Raw genomic sequence first — 17,423 nt, forward strand, 5'->3', positions numbered from 1 at the left:
ACTGAGTAGCTGCAAGAATTAAACTGGACAAGAAGATTTAACCAGTGTAACATGATATTAAAATGGCAGTTTTGAAAAAGATACCAAGACAATCAATATCAAATACCATAGTGATATGACCAACACTAGGGTGCAAAATTTCAATGTTCTAGAACTGGTTTCCTAACTCCTACACTTGGAGGTCAAGGTGTTATTCAAGATATTTAACAACCATGAGGCACTAACCTACAGAATGGAAGTGCTGTGCAGGGCTTGGGACTCCCCTGGGCGGCTCAGGGCTAACCCTGTACTTGCTGAGTCATAGGGAAGTCCAGATGCTGGGGACCCCAGGAGGAGGGACCCAGGTACCCGCAAGGGAAGGCGTCTTGGGGGAGCAGCTTTTTACTCACTGGCATGGACATATTTCAAAATTTGAACAACCAGCCCAGCCACACTGATGTATACCACTGAAATATCAGTTCTGCTTAGAAGGTGTGAATTCTAAAAATGCCCCCATAGTTGAATCCCTAGGACCTATGAGTATGATGAGATATGGCTTCCATGATTATGTTATGTCACATATTATATGGCACAGCTGACTTTCCGAACGGAAGATTCCTAAGGTGGGCCTAATGTGACCACTGAGTTTTCTCCAGCTGGTAAGCAGAAGAGAAGAGCAAAGACTCCACACAGTAGGGGACATTGACTCATCATTGCTGAAGATGGGGGTGCCGCGTGAGAAGGAATGTGGGTGCCTTGAGGAGTTGAGAGAATGGCCATGGCCGATAGTCATCAAGGCGACAGGGCCTTCCTTGGTGCTATAGTCTTCAAGGAACTGAATTCTGCCAAAGACCAGCCTGGAAGTGATTTCTTCCCCCAGAGACTCCAGACAAGAGACCAGCCTGCCTACACCTTGACTCTGGCCTCTTGGGACTGGAAGCAGAGAAGCTGGGTGAGCCCTGCTGGGCTTGTAACCTACAACAGCTGTGACATAACGCAAGTCTGTGTGGCCCACTTGTTATGCAACCACAGAAGACTACTCGGAGGGTCAGAAAGGGTGGGCTCTGAAGGAGTGTTCATGGAGAGCTTTCTCTGTGGACAGCTGCTAACATGCTGTGCTATTTCCTTCACCTCGGTTCCAGAAAAGAGGGCTTCTGGGGTCCTCTGAGTCACCTAGAGCTGTTCTCAAGCAGCCTGGCCGAAGAGCTGAGGAGGCTGCAGAAGGCGGTCACAAGCAGTATCAGCCCTCCCTGAGGGGCAGCTCCGAGGACCCCAGGGTGTTCCCGAGCACCCAATGGGCCATGCAGAGTCGACTGGAGCCTTGGTGACTCTTGCAGGGGGGCCACCCCATGGGCGATCGGCTCTAGCTGACAGTCTGAGGCTCTGACACATGGGAAGACAGGGGCTGAGGCAGGAGAGCATCGGCTGGAGAAGCAGAATGTAGGAGAGCCCCTCTCACTCGGGCGTACAGGTAAGAGCCTGCTTTGTGCCGCCAAGAAGGCACAGGTCTTTCAGATCATGCTTTGTGCCCCCTTTCCCTCCCCTCCCCCAGATCCCCAGGGGGGTCTGAGTGGTTAGCGAGCCTCACCACTCACCACTTATCCTCATCACACCAAATCACACAACTCTCCCACACAGGGGTCTCTAGCCCCCATTTACAGTTGAGGAAACTGAAGGACCAAGTAGTGATTTGCCCCAGATCCCAGAGGCGGTAAGAGCAGCCCTGGGGTCAAGCCCACCTCTGTCTAAACTCAGAATCCATGCTATTTCCACTACGCCACAAACCCTCTGGAAGGCGAGAGTGTGAAGGAGAATGTGTGATGCGGCGTTAAGTGCACGAAAGCATGGAGCTTTCCTCGTTCGGATGCACAGCCAGGTAAATTACCTCATTTTGTCTTCACGGCGGCCCCATGAATGTATATGATGGTTTTCTTTCCTGACTCTCTGATAAGGACCTAAGGCCGGAGAGATTAGATACTCTGCCAGCCCTCTAATGCCACGTCCTTTCTCTGGCCCTTTGCCTTTCACCCTCAGCTTGGATGGTAGTAATGAGAGAAGCTTCTAGAAGGTGGAGGGAGCCTAGCCACACTGAGGGGGACGAAGCAGATCTGGAGACTGAGGATGAGTGGAGCATCCCGGGTAGAGGCCGCATGAACGGAGCTTCTTCTTTTTTTTTTTTTTTTTAAGATTTTATTTATTTATTTGACAGAGAGAGAGAGAGCGAGAGAGGGAACACAGGCAGGGGGAGAGGGAGAGGGAGAAGCAGGCTTCCCGTGGAGCAGGGAGCCCGATGCGGGGCTCGATCCCAGGACCCTGGGACCATGACCTGAGCCGAAGGCAGACGCTTAACGACTGAGCCACCCAGGCGCCCCATGAATGGAGCTTCTTAAGACAGGAACACCAAGACAAAATATTCTGAAGACAGAGCAGGGAGACACATCCCAACCCCCAGGGCTGCCCTCCTGGCCCCGTTCCTGGGTCTGGCTTCCACATTCCTGCCTGGACGAAGATCAAGCCTCCTACCAGGCTTCCCTGGGTGGTCACACAGGATGCCTGCTAAGAGCAGAGCCCAGGGTCAGGCACCCCAGCTTGAACCTCAACTCTGCCAGTCACCATGTAACTGTGTTACTTCATTGCTCCGGGCCTCGGTTTCCTCATCTGTAAAATGGGGCAATGATCACAGCCTACACCTGGGCTACAGCACAGCTGCTCCCGCCCCAGCTGCACCCCAACACCCCTGCCTGTCCTCTCCCGGAGCCCCTCCTGCAGCTGCACACAGCACCCTGATTCCTGCCCCCACTCAGGAGGGCCCTGTCCGCACGGTCTAACCCACTTATCTTTCAAACGCTGCTCTGGGGATGACCCCTTCCTGGGAGCCTCTCCCGTGCTCCCAGAGTGCATGCTGCCATTGTCATTGTACTTTTCACACTCGCTCATCGTCTCGCAGTACAGGTCGACGAGCAAGGTCGTACCAGACTCTATCCCTGTACCTGGCTCAGTCGCCCACACGTGGCAGGCATTCAGGAAACGTGTGTTAGACGAGAGACGAGAGACGGAAAGAGGAGGGGGGGAATGCGGGGGAGGGGACAAGAGAGGAGGGGAGTGGGGAGAGAGAAGGAAGAGACAGGAAGGGAAAGATAGGGAAAGATACTGGAAAAGTTCCAACTCTTTGCTTTGGTGTTTGAGGCCCTGAAGTGCAGCTTCCTCGCGGGGCCCCTTCTTGACGCCCTCCAGCTTGCTGAACGCCCTGCGTGCCCAGAGCACAGTGTGCTCATTTGTGTGTTTACACCTGCCGTGACCTCTGCTGGGAATGTGGAAACCCCTCACTCACCTTCTCGCCCTCTACGTGGTGAACTTCCGGTCACCTCTCCCTCACCTCCTTCCAAATATTAAAACTTCCTTCCCAGCCCTCCTTATTCTTCTTCCCAGCTTTATTTCTCTCCATCGGTCATATCACCTGTCCATCCGTCCATCCACCTGTCCATCCATCCATCCGTCCGTCCATCCATCCTTCTGTCCCTCTGTCATTTGGCTCCATCCACACGAATGTAAATTCCATGAAGGGGAGGGTTTTGTCCATTTTGTTCACTGCTGTATTCCCAGCACAGAGAACAGCCCTGGCAGGAGGTGTTTAACAGTCATTACTGAATGAGTGGATTCTTCCTTCAAAACCCAGTCCGGCTCTTACCTGCTTCAGCTACCTCCCCACCAGGGAAATCCCTGCCTTGCTTACGTTACTTCTGTACCCTCTACAGTTTGGTCTTCCACCTGTCACCCTACGGGGATCGACGGCTATTTTAGCCAGGTTTCCTACAAAGAGAACCTGAGGCAAAAGCTTTGTGAAAAGAGTACAGATCCCGGGAAGCAAGAGGGAATGGGAGGAGAAATAAGGCAGAGGAGGAGGGAGTGAATACAAGGGGCTAGGGAAGTCAGGTGGACTCTGCTATGGACCAAAGTGTGTCCCCTGAGTTCACATATTGAAGCCCTAACCCCCAAGGTGATGGAATTGGGAGGTCATTCCCTTGGGAGGTAGTTAGGTTTAGATGGGGTCATGATGGTGGGGCCCCATGATGGGATTAGTGCCCTTGTAAGAAGAGACACCTGAGCGCTGGCTCTCTCTCTGCCATGTGAGGACACAGCCAGAAGGCTGCTGTCTACAAGCCAGCAAGAGAGCTCCCACCAGAGACCAACCCTGCTGGCCGCTCGATCTTAGACTTGCAGCCTCCAGAACTGAGAGAAGGTCAATCTCTGTTGTTTCGGCCCTCAGACTCTGGTGTTTTGTTATGGCAGCCCGAGCAGACTAATAGAGACTCACTGTATTTTGGAACGGTCCTGGAGTATGCAGGGCATGGGGCAAGTGATTCATTGGCTGGATTATTCCCCTCTCTTGCTCTTTCTGGGCACGCACCCCTTGCACTGCCATGTTGTGCTGCTTGGCTCCTGGCTAGCTGCCAGGGAACGTCGGGAACCCGGGCGGTTTGGTCTAGCCCGGCCAGTAGACAGGAGCAGCAGTTTCTCCTCGTCGGCTGACACCGACACCGGGGCTCCCCGGTTTGTGACAACCCATCCAGGTTTTGGGGGCGGGAGTTGTCACTAAAGCCACTCTGGCCAGGAAGTGAGGCAGGTGGGGCTGAGCAGGTGCAGGGGGCAATGATTTCCTGCCTCTGCCTTTAAACAGCTCTGTAACTCTGAGCCAGGCTCACACTTCACCTCTAAAAGTAGCTTAATAGTGCCTATTCATAGAATTGCTGGGAGAAGAAGCAAGAGAATGCCTATAACGTGGCCGGCTCACAGCGGCCAGGTATCGCGAATGTACTGCCGTTTCTGTCCGCCCAGAGTCTAGCCTAGTGCCTGGCACATCAGTGCTCTCATTCAGTGTGTCCCGAGCTGCCCCCACAGGCTCTGTCATAACTTGCTTACAGACATAGAAAGAACAACAGGGTTTAAATGAGATGGGGCAGGGGTAGCGGTCAAAGAGGGCTCTGTCCGTAACTGAGCTTACTTTGAGGAACAGGCAAGGCTTCCCTTAGTGCAGCTGGATGGGAGGACAGAGTGCATTTATTGTCCTTTCTCTGCCTTGTTTTTGGCTTCAACCCCTGCACCGTTCGTGCTGCAGGTGCTTAGCACAGAGCTGACTTGCAAAAAAAATGAGTTGAAGCCATAAACACAAGATGACTATGTTTACGTCTTGCCCCCCATCACCTCTACATTGCCTGTCTTTGAGGGCGGAGCCTTCTTCAAGCTAGATCCCCGGTGCAGTGTCTAACACATTGATAGTGAGATTCATTTGCAAGCAACATAACCCAACTCCAGACATTTAAACAGAAAAGCGATGCATTCAAGGATCTTGAATATCTCAGTGCATCTCTGGGAGGCCTGGAGAACCAGCCTTGGAGGGTATATGGCCTCGAACAAGGCCCCTCGGAGCTCCTGCTGAGGCCACAGAGCAGCGACTCTGACCTGCCTGGCCGACACCATGACCGGGACCCGGCGCTGCCTCGGGAAACCAAATGGAGCTTCTGTGGCCACTGCCACCCCTCTCTCCACCACAGAGTCCCCACAGCCCCTGCTTCCTGGGCCCCTAGCTGCCGGGGCTGGGCTGGGGAGGCAGATGCCTCTGACTGCAAAGCCCCAGCTGCAGGAGGCTGGGAAGGTGAGGATCTGGCCTGCAGCTTCGGTGTATGGCACTTGCCTCCCACTAGGACTCAAAAGCTGGGGAGGGGTTCAGCAGAGTGCTCTGAGAGATTTTTGGCTTGAGGACAGCACCATGCAGGGAAGAACCAGAGAAGGGACCATGCCCCCAGGCTGGCCCTGAGCTCAGTAGGCATGCGGTGGAGTAGATTAGAATAAAGGCTGGAAAGGCGGGTTTGGGGCCCATTCAGAGGGCCTTGAATGCCAGGATTAGGAGGCACTGCTTTAGTCTGTAGGCAGTGGGGCCATCGAAGGCTTTTGAGCAGCTGTGCAACATGAGAAGCGTCAAGGAGCAGAGAGAGGCAGCGTCCAGTGATGGGATGGAATGGGTATTGGAGTCAGACAACTGTATATGTCAAGGACGAGATCCCCCCCAACAAGAAAAGAAGACCCCTTCGTTCATTTCCTTCTCTAAAACCTCCCAGCTAAGTCGTGCCCCTGGGCACTGAGATGGAGGTCCCCCTCCTTCACAGAAACAGAAGAAATGGGAGATCTATACTCTTCTCAAGTAGATGCAATTTTCACCTTAGAGGATTATCTGAATACTACATGATTATCCGAATATTAAATGAGATAAAGGACTTAAAGCACTCATCACATAGTAGGCCTTTAATAAAAGGTAGCTAATAACTATTTATTGAGCAGTTAATATGTGCCAGGCACCCCTCACCCCACCCCTGTGAGGCGAGGTACAACCCCATTTTCACAGATGCAATCTGGCCCAGACTTGCCCAAGCCCACAGCGCTAACAAGCGGCGGGGAACAAGGATTCGAACCCAGACCTGTCTGTCTCCTGAACCGAGTTCTCAGGCACTAAGATCCCTCTCAGGGCGGAGCTGAGCCGTGGGGTGGGCATGCAGCCCCGGGGGGCGAGCCTGATGGGCTGCAGAGGAGAAATGGGGGGCCACAAGACTATTGCAACAGCAGGGAGCCCTCCAGGATTTATGTGCCTACGATTCTTTGGTCTCCCATGCCCTTTATGAAATCCTGAATTCCTGAGGTCAGGGCCTGCTTTCATTTGCCCTGGTAGCCCCAGCCTCTGGCCCAGGGCCCAGCACCCCATGACATGAAGGGCATGAATTGACGGAATGGACCTGTGCTTCTAAGATGACTGCCCTGCCCCGAACATCCGTCTCTGCAGCCCCAGGGCCTGGTGGGGTCTGGCATGTGGAGGGTCGTCCTGTGGTCCTCCGGTCACCAGGCTCCTCGTAAACCCAGAACCTTCCCCGAGAAACCTGTAGGCTTCATCCCTACCGGAAAATCACCTCCCATCTCTCTGGTCTTCATGCACAATTTAACCTTCCTAGTTCCCGTGTGCTTCTTGTTCTTCTCCCCTGGAGCCTGATTAGAACATCGACTTAATCCCCTATTAACATGGTGTACCTGGCGGCTCTCCAAGTGAGCTCCAACCACCCATGGCGTCAGCCCTTTTCCTCCCTGACTTCTCACTCGAACAACAGCCCAGATGTGGGCATTCTTATCTCTGTCTTCCCGAGTTGGCGACGGAGAGGAAGACTGCCCGCTAAATGAAGAACTGTAATTAGAAGTCCTGTGGATTCTGCAACCTGGCTTCTCTTCCATCCTCACCACCTGTAGGAAGCCAAGAAGGTCTTTTCAGTTCAATCAACGTATGTTTAATAAAAAGGCCTTTCTATGGGTCCAGCATTAGAGAAAAGCTTCATCCCTTCTGTGTGCGTTTGCATGCTCATGCATGTGTGCGTGTGCATGTGTGTGTGCACACGCACACGTGCATGCAGACACCAGCATGGGTACCTGCTATTGTGGACCTGGTGCTCACTCCCATAGATGCTAGACTCACCACAATTACTTCCAGGAATTCAGAGGCTAGTGGGGATGTTTGATTTATTTTTAAATTAATATATCATAGAGTATATTAGTCAAGGTCCAGTTATTTTAACAGAGAATTTAGTATAAAGAAATGGAAGCTGGTTTAAAGTTGCTGACTCAGGGGGCACCTGGCTGGCTCCGTTGGTGGAGCGCATGACTCTTGATCTCAGGGTTGTGAGTTCAAGCCCCACGTTAGGTGTAAAGATCACTTAAAAATAAAAACTTTTTTAAAGATGTATTTATTTGGGGTGCCTAGGTGGCTCAGTCGTTAAGCGTCTGCCTTCGGCTCAGGTCATGATCCCAGGGTGCTGGGATCGAGCCCCATGTCGGGCTCCCTGCTCGGCGAGAAGCCTACTTCTCCCTCTGCCACTCCCCCTGCTTGTTTGCGTTCCCTCTCTCACTGTGTCTCTGTCAAATAAATGAATAAAATCTTAAAAAAAAAAAAAGATGTATTTATTTATTTTAGAGAGAGAGAGCACACAAGCCGGAAGAGGCACGGGGGGGGGGGGGGCGGTATTCTCAAGGAGACTCCCCGCTGAGCTCGAAGCCTGAGGCGGGGCTTCATCCCACGACCCTGAGATCATGACCTGAGCCAAAATCAAGAGTAGGCCGGTTAGTCAACTGAGCCACCCAGGCGTCCCCCTACCCCACCGCCAAAAATAAAATTTTAAAATAAAATAAGCTATAGTTGCTGACTCAGGAACTGAAAGGCCAAGAAGAAAACACTGATACCATGGAGGGAGCAAGGACAGGAAGCTGCCTCATTCCTAGGGCTGGGGTTGGGCAAAGGGAGGAGGCTGGAATTACTAAATGTGGACACTTGGAGAAAGGCCCTACAGCCCTGGGACCCAACCCCTGGGGAAGGGGTGCCCCCGGAGGCTGAGGCATGGTGAGGATGTTCTTCAAGAACAGGCAAAACCACCAACTGGATCCAGCTGTACTGGATCCTAGCGAAGCAGAGGTGTCGCTGGTGCTCTTCTCACCGAAGAGCAAAGTGCACAGACGTCCTCAGGGAGCACCCCGGAGGAGCAAGTCCCTTCTCCCCGACCCAACACAGTGATGGTCGAGGAGTTCCTCCTTCTCTCTCTCTCTCTCTCATCTCTTTTCCCCATTCCTCACTTGCCTGGGAGCATGTGCCCAGACCCTAAGCCGGGGCCAATGGGCAAAACAGAACAGTGTGCTTGGCTGGTCCCAGCTCCAGCATCAAAGAGCGTGGAAAGGGAGGCCTGGAGATGAGAGGAAGCAGCTTACGAACTGACACGTCAGGTAGGGAAGGCTCCGGGCTAGAAGCCGGCTCCCCAGTCCTTATGCTGCCCCTTCCACTGACTGGCTCTGTGGCTTGAAGCAAGTCACATCACTTCTCTAAGCCTCCGTTTGTTTTGCCACAGAATGAAAGGGGGGGCGCAGTGCTGAACTACTGCTTCTCAAGCTGTGCTTCTCAGAGCAGAAGCATCAGAATCACTTGGGAACTTGCTGGAAATGAGTCATCTCTGACCCCACTCCCAAGCTCCAGGATCAGACTGTGCATCTCAGCAAGATTCCCAGTGCACAGTCAAGATTGAGAAGAGCCATGCTAAGTGCCCCTCCTTGTGGGTACTTGGCAGGTGAGCATAGCAATGCAAGAGAAAGACGTGAGGGTTATAGTCAGACAGATCCAATTTAAATCCTGGTTCTGCCCTTAGCTTCTCTCAACTTCAATTTCCTCATTTGAAAAAGCGGGAGGCGGAGGGGCACTCCATGAAACTCACAGGATCACGGTAAGGATGAAATGAGGTGAGGTATGCAATACTCCCAACACCCGCAGGGCTCAAGATTATCTTGTAGAATGTGTTCTAGAATCAGTATGGGTCAGGACACCAGGGCAGGCTTCCTAGGAGTAATACTGAATCTAGGCCTTCAAGAATTTAGAGGATGTGAACAAACAAACCCCACTCCAAAGAGACTGGAATCTGAAAAGACTTTAAAAAAAAAAATCTGGAAATGTCAAGCATGTGTTCTCTTCTCTAGAACTATCTCTAGATAATGCAGTAGGAAGGGAGGACTGCTTTGTATTGGTCATGTGACCTTGACGTCATGATGACTCTTCTGGCCTCAGTCCCCATATCTGTAAAATGGAATCATTTTGTGATAGACATTACTTATATAATGAAAAAATATTTGTGTAGTGATTTATATTTTAAAGAATGCCTCCAATTCTTCCAGCTTGGGCAACTGATTTGCCATAATCCACAATGGGACCTGTAGGAGGATGAACTAGCTTTCAGTGGGAACTGGGGCATGCAGGAATTTGAGGTTCTTATAGGACTCCAAGTAGAGATGTCCAGTAGCTTTGCCTATGTAGGATGAGAACAGGCTAAGTTCATGTATGTGTGCCTGATTTGTCCCACTTCACTGCTCAGTGTAAAAATATGGTCACATCTTTGTGCTTCAAATTAACTGCTCAAGCCCTCACCTGCCCTTCTCAACAGAAAGTCCAATCTCTTTCTTAAGACACTTGCCTCCTTCCCAACTAGCCAAGAATTCCAAAGGTTCGGAGGATTCCAGTCTTCACTTCACTGTTGTAATGGCTCACCACTGTCAGAAGGTGTCGCTGTTCAACACCAGTCCTGAGCCAGTGCGTAAACACCACCCCCCTCCTGTTTTCCCCAAACAGAACCGCACAGCTATGCGCTGCCCAGAAACGAGCCCTCGGCCTCCATCAGTGGATGCTCAGCCACCAGACCCCTGTGGTGTGTTGTCCTTTGAGGTTTTTGATGCCCTTGCACCAACTCTAGGACCAGGGACAAGATCACAGTGTCCACCTGCTGGGTGTCTGGACCGGCAGACCTCAGGGACAAGTGCTTGGGGGGTTGGCGGTCTCAAGCTCTCTCCTCCCCAGGAGTGCTGGATTCCTATATAAATTGTCCCATGCTCCTTTCAGATTCTCTCCTGTGCCTATGACACCCTCTTTTCCCGGAACACTGTGATTATGGCCAAGCCTGAGGCCAGAGACCCTGCATAGAACCAAGGAGATCAGCACCAAGGCATTTTGCTTGAAAACTGCATTTCTGCCTTGCTATTCTTCTGCTGTCTAGAAAGACTTGGGACCCTCTACATGGAGTCCGTGAGTGAGGTCACACTGGGCCTGGGGCTGTGGAACAGTGAGAGCTCAATGAAACAAGGAGCGACCTGCGCCACACCAAGGCTGTGGAGGGCAAAGCGTGAACAGAGCCAGGCATAAGGCTGAGCACTGAGACTGGTGCAAGGAGGGTGCCGGGTCTCAAACAGGAGGATGGAAAGGAGCCCTCCCGCCAGCCCTCCGGATCGGGCAGTTCTCGGTCGCGGGTGGTCCAACGCGAGCCCTCCGGATCAGGATGGTCTAACGCGAGCCCTGCGGATCGCGCAGTTCTCGGTCGCGGGTGGTCCAACGCGAGCCCTCCGGATCGGGCAGTTCTCGATCATGGATGGTCTAACGCGAGCCTTCCGGAGAGGGTCACGGGAGCCAGCGTGCCCCTGCAGTGGGAATAGGGATGAGGAAGTGGGGGCAGCTTTTGAATGAAAGAATGGCATAGGTGGAAGGAACATAATGATTTATTCTTAATATCACTAATTTTAAAGACAAGGATACGACGCTCAAGAGGTTAAGTGAACTGAAACCACTTAGCGAGTAAGAAGCAGTTCATTCCACTGACCATGTGTTCATTGAGCATCTGTATTTGAAGAATTATTCGAAGCCCCTCGAGCAATACCACGTGGAGAAGACAAAGTCCTTACTATCAACCAATAGGGGATAGAAGTCATGTTATGCGTGTGGGGGACAAGGGAACGTGGTTGGACCAGGCTCTGAGCAAGGGCCTCACATCTCCCAGCCTCCTTTCATCTTCAGATACACCACGTGAGCGGGACTTTATTATCTTTGATTGTCAGATAAGGAACTTCAACCTCAGGGAGAGGATACACTAATTAGAGGAAGATTCAGAACCAAAACGCAGGTCTATCTGGTGGCAGGATCTAAGCTCCTTTCCTAACACTCTTCTAATTCAGGAAATAAAGGCCGGAGGGTTCAAAGGAAGAAGCTGCCCGCATCTCTCTGGGCGGTGTAGGAAAAGTTTCGTGAGAGCAGCCTACTGGATCGGTGAGAAGACACGGACAGAAAGCCACTGGGCAGGGGAGGGTAAGGTGGAGACGGTGGCCATCGTGGACCGGAAAACTGCAAAGGCACGGAACTCAGCTCCACTGGAACCAGAGTCCATGTAGGGCAACAGTGGGACAAGGAGGGAGTGGGAATTTAGGGCCATATCATATACAGACCCCTGAAAGCCTGGAAGAGAAACTTGAACTTAATTTGCAGATGCTGTTTCAGCAGGGAGATGACACATACGCTCAGAGCTGGGCTGTAGGAAGCCGAACCTGTCAGCATCTGTAGGTTGGTGCAAAAGTGAGAAACTGGAGGCAGAGGACCAGTTAGGAAGTTGCTGAAATAGACCAGGGCCAGAAATATAAGTGGGTGTTCCGTGGAGCTGGAAAGACCACAGTGATTTATATTACTATAAGGTACATGTGTCTCAATACGACCCATCTATACCATAATTACATAATTGCTGAGTACATCTATTCAGTAATAACAGAGATATTTACTGAGTCCTTACTACATACTGAGCACTTGGCTAAGTGCTTTATAAGCACTAATTCATTTACTACTCATAGCAGCCTTATGAAGGTGGAAACTATCATTACCCTCATTGTGCCGATGGGGAAATTAAGGCTTTGAGCAAATAGGAAACACACCCAAGGTCATATAATTAGTATCTGCAGAAAACGGAACTCAACCCCGATTTGTTTGACTCCAACATGTTCCCCACATGTTGCATACTCAGCCCTCATAGCCATCTCTTCCTGGCTCAGCCTCCCCTAAATGAACAAGCTTTTGATGGAAATGTAAGGGCAGCCTGGTAGAGTGGAATGTGGAATCCTGGTTCAACTGCTTACGAGCTGAGTGCTATCGGGCATGTTACTTGACCTCCCAAGCTTCTGTTCTTTCTCTAGAGTGGAGACAGCAGACCAACTTTGCAGGGCTGCTGAGGTAATTAAGCATGGGAATGCATGGAATATCCCTAGGCAGCACATGACACATCATAACAGGTATTCAGGAAGTGCTGGTTGTTAATAATAATAGTGAAAGGGCCTTCAGATGAGGGCATCCGGGCTGATGAAAGGACTAGAGATGACTTCATGTGAGGACCAGTAAAGAGTCACGGCTGTTTTTACCTGGAGGATGGCAGCGGTGATGGTCATCTTCAAATGTGCAGAGTTGTCAAGTGGGAGGAGATAGGGAAGACTCATTCTGTGTGGCTCAGAAGGGCAGAACTGGGACCAAGGAGGCTATTCTCGGAGTTTCTAAACACCTGAGGTGACTCACATTGAGAGACGCTCCTTTTGAGGTGGTGGGATTGCGTTACTGAAGGGTTTCCAGATAAAACGTATGCAATCCATTTAGAAGGGAGGTTTATGACAGCAACTCTTCCACGTGGGTGTGTAAGAATCACTGTGACCGCTTACTAAAACACAGATCCATGGGCCTGCTTCCAGAACTTTTGTTTCATAAGGCCTGGGGTGGGGCCCGAGACTTTCCATCTGTAACCAGTACCCAGGTGATACCAATGGCACTGGCCCATGTATACGATTTGAGACCTATTACATCCTCAAGAAAGCCATTTCTAAATCCCAGGCCTATTTGGTTAGTTCATGACAACGCTTCCAGAAGTCAGAAAAATTATGAAACACATCAAGTGTTTCACAATGCTCAATGTGTTCATTTCGAAGGACTGTTCCTTATTCTGAGACTATGACCTTCTGACTTTCTCGGGTATTGAAATTTTCTTTTTTTCGTGTAAGGAGGACAAGAGATGGTGGTTCGTTGGTTTCTTTTTTTTTTAAATTTTTTAAAAGATTTTATTTATGTATTTATTTTGAGGGAAAGAGAGAGAGAGAGCAAACATGCATGGGGGGAAGAGGGGGGGGGGAAGCAGGCTCCCTGCTGAGCAGGGAGCCCGATGTGGGGCTCAATCCCAGGACCCTGGGATCATGACCTGAGCTGAAGGCAGACGCTTAAACCGACTGAGCCACCCAGGCACCCAGTTCATTGGTTTCTTCACAGGGCAAAATACCAAGCTGGCAACCGTGGGATGGTCCTCAGTTTTTTAAACAATCTTTTTGGTCCATGTACTTCTAAAATTGAGGACATGCTGCCCCTGGGCGAGTAAGGGTTTAGGCAAAGTGGTTTCTCAAAGAGATCCCTTCCAAGGTGAAGTTCAGGTGTCTTTTAAAAGGCATTACACACCTCTTTGCCTGGCTGAACAGCTTGCTCGGAACATATTTGACCTTTTATTGACATTTCCAGTGATCATTAAGCACATCTATTACCATAAAGAGCTGTCAGACCCACAACCATGCCCTTAGGGAGGCTACTTAGACAGGACTGTTTGTCCCACATTAAACTGCCCAGGCTGCTTTTTCTGTTCATGTGTAGCAATCCCAATACCTCTGCAATTTGCTCCTACCACACAGCTGTTCCTTCATGTATTTAGCTTGTTCCTCTGCCCATCATCCAAAGAACATCAGGTTACCAAGTTTATTAAATCAGTGGTTTCACTTTACACATCAATTTAAGTCAACAGCCTGTGACTTTGAAACCATTTATTTCTTACAAGGGATAAGGGCACAGACTCAGTAAAAGATCAAAGAGAGTTGCCCCTTTCTGTTGGGAAATGGTAATGACAGATAATTCTCACTGGAAACTCACTACATGCTGGAACTTATCTAGAGCTGTGAAGTAACTTTGCCCAGGGTTAATATATGGGAGTCAGGATTCAAATAGGACTGTCAGAATGAAATGGGCACTGCTAACTTTTACTCTGGTTCACTGGTGTTGCCAACAGGGAGCTGCTAAGGCCTGGCCACTGAATAAAGAAGAAATATAGGTGTTATTGTTTGTAGGCAGTGCTTATCTGCTGATAGTTTTTGTTTAAGGGCTGTTCTGACGTTGTTCGAAAAAATTGAAATTATTCTCATTCAGGGATCAAGCTGGGAATCAGATGACTCGGGGACATTGGCCTTGTGCTGGGCACTGGGCATACAGAGATTAGGAGAGCTGCCCTTGGGAATGAGGGTAAAGTGTGGAAGTGCTCTGGGCTGCCGGTGCCAAGGATCGAAATGGCAATGCCCGCATTTCTGCGCCAAGACTGGTCAGTCTGAGACATTGACTTCAGTCCTTCCTATCTAGAAAGCACTGAGAACTGGTCATGGCAGCAAGCTGGAAAAGGAGACTGGTGGCTGAATGTCCTTTATAGTGGGCTGGTCTGAAGCAAACTGCTTGCATGCGTGCTATGAGAGACATGGGACAGGCCAAGTGGTGCAACCAGCTACATGGTCTTCAATTACCACAGTCAAAATAACCATGACAGGGGCGCCTGGCTGGCTCAGTCAGTAGAGCATGAGACTCTTGATCTCGGGGTGGTGAGTTCAAGCCCCACCTTGGGTGCAGAGATTACAAATAAATAAACTTAAAAAAAGTAACTGTGACATTTCATAATGTTAGTAAGGGCATGGGGAAATTGCTATTCTTATACTCTGTGGATAGCATTTTTGGGGAGCAATTTGGCAATCAGTTTTAAAATATAAAAAGAAAGCTAAGAAGATTTCATGGGTTCGAAAACATGTGTGATAATGAAAATTTACTGGAACTTTGCCCATCATAACAAAACTTTGGAAACAACTTAAATGTCCTTCAATAGCATACTGATTGGATAAATTAAGCAATACCCATGCACACGCGCACACACACATACGCCGATCTATGTATGCACACATATACGCATTGGAATACAAAGAAGCCATTAAAAATGTCTATAGCATGTGGTTAAGTTTTTAAAAAGCAAATTATAAAGCTCATGTTGAGTTGACCTTGTTTTGTAAAATCATATAAGTATGTGTACATGGGCCTAAAGATACTTCTAGAAGTATGGCCATAAATATGTGAACTTTAGTTTTCTCTGGACAGCATTCCTCTCCGGAACAGCTCTCATTCCTTTGGACCCAAATAACTCACCTGGCTAACTTCTATTCATCCCACCGTGTGTCTGCTTCGTCATCAAGTTCTCCCAGAAGCCCTCCTGAACTGTGTATATAAATGACTCTTCTCGTGCCTTCCTAGAACCCCATAACTCCTTATTGTCATACTTACAGTGCTTTATAATTGCTTCTTGATTGGTCTAGATCTCCCACAATGGTCTGTCAGAGTGTGGACTGTGTCTAGGTCACTGCTATATCCCCAGTACTTTTCACAGTTCCTACACATCAATAATCACTGATAGACACTGTTAATCACCTAGAATCGATTCCCCTTCCTCTACTGGATGTTGCTATATCTGCTGGAACCATGAACACTCTGGCCATCATCATAGAAGCTAACTTGAGAATGACAGGGTCATTCTCAGACTGTCTGAGAAGATAAGAAAGACTGGGTCTTTCGAGGTATCATTGAGCCAGTGCATTAACCAACTCTGGGTCAACCTACATTCAGACTTCTTGCTACATGAGAATACAAGCACCCTTCTTGTTGCAGCTCTTTGAGCTACATGCAGCCAAAAGCATCACAAGTGAGAGACTGACTGACTGAATGAATAAATTACTCCATCCACTAGCATAAGAAAGCCAACTCCCCTACAATCAAGTTAAGGTCTTGTCTTGCAAACTTGAAAAACTGCTTACTGTTCTTAAGAAAGTCCAGGTAATAAGACAATGAAATCTTGACCATCTGGAAGTTAGCTTATAGTTTTGTGGATAAACTTTTAGGTGAAAGCTGCACTCTGCAAGGGAAAAGAACCTCTTACTAGGGCTTAAAAAAACAAAGAATATTCTTAGAGAAGTTTCAGAGTCAATAAACATTCAGTCTAATCTCCTAAATGTTAGCAAGCATAAGCTTAACTTGGAGACCTTTAAAAGCCAATTCCTGGGCCTCACCTCTGAAGATTTAGATTCAGTGTGATGTGTGAGTCCAGGAACCTGCATGTTAGCAAGCATTCTGATGTGGATGGTCTGCAAGACTGCACTTCAAGAAACCCTAGTCTAAAAGTTCCACTTTATATCAGTGGAACTGAACCACAGGAAATGGTGTTTCACCAAATAATTGAGGGAACATATTCCAATGATGGAAAGATCCAGAAAATGGGAGCTGTATTTTGGCTTATCTATTCACCAGAATAAGACACTGATCAGGCAAGTCACTTAGACCCCCAAGTCTGTATATCTCCATTTATTAAAAACAACGTGGATCAGTAGTCCTTTGCCTTGCTACCCCTCAGACCTCTTTCAAAGACCAAATGATCTCAGTAGATCATTTGGTACAAATATAAAAAAATGCTCTTTGCTAGGACTCTCGTGTTCATTGTGCTCCTTAATAAAAAAAAATCATCTGTGTTCATTAGGTTATATTCGTTACAAAAGGAATGGGGACTCACATTTTAGAAAGACTGCTACATTGTCAAACTGTAGGGGGATTTTGCTTACTTTCCAGTTAACCTGAGAACTTGTTAACCAGAACATCCCATTCCTAAGCATTCAAACTAACTGAGATTTCATGTAAATAATGTACCTTTAGTAACAATAATGTGCATTCATGAGGAGACTCCCCATCAAAGGGAGCTTCCTTGCCTTGGGCAAAAATTAATGGGCCTACCACCCGCAGAATGGGGGGAAATATATGCAAATCATATATCTGATCAGGGTTAATATATAGAATGCACAGAGAACCCCTAAAACTCAACATTAAAAAAAGCTGCTGATTCAAAAATGGACAAAGGATTTCAGCAGACATTTCTCCATTTGAATGGCCAATAAGCACATGAAAAGATGCACGGTGGGCTGGG

The sequence above is a fragment of the Callorhinus ursinus genome, unplaced genomic scaffold (genome assembly GCF_003265705.2).
Source record: "Callorhinus ursinus isolate GAN/ISIS: 27379988/994484 unplaced genomic scaffold, GSC_fseal_2.0 scaffold9, whole genome shotgun sequence".
Classification (NCBI taxonomy): domain Eukaryota; kingdom Metazoa; phylum Chordata; class Mammalia; order Carnivora; family Otariidae; genus Callorhinus; species Callorhinus ursinus.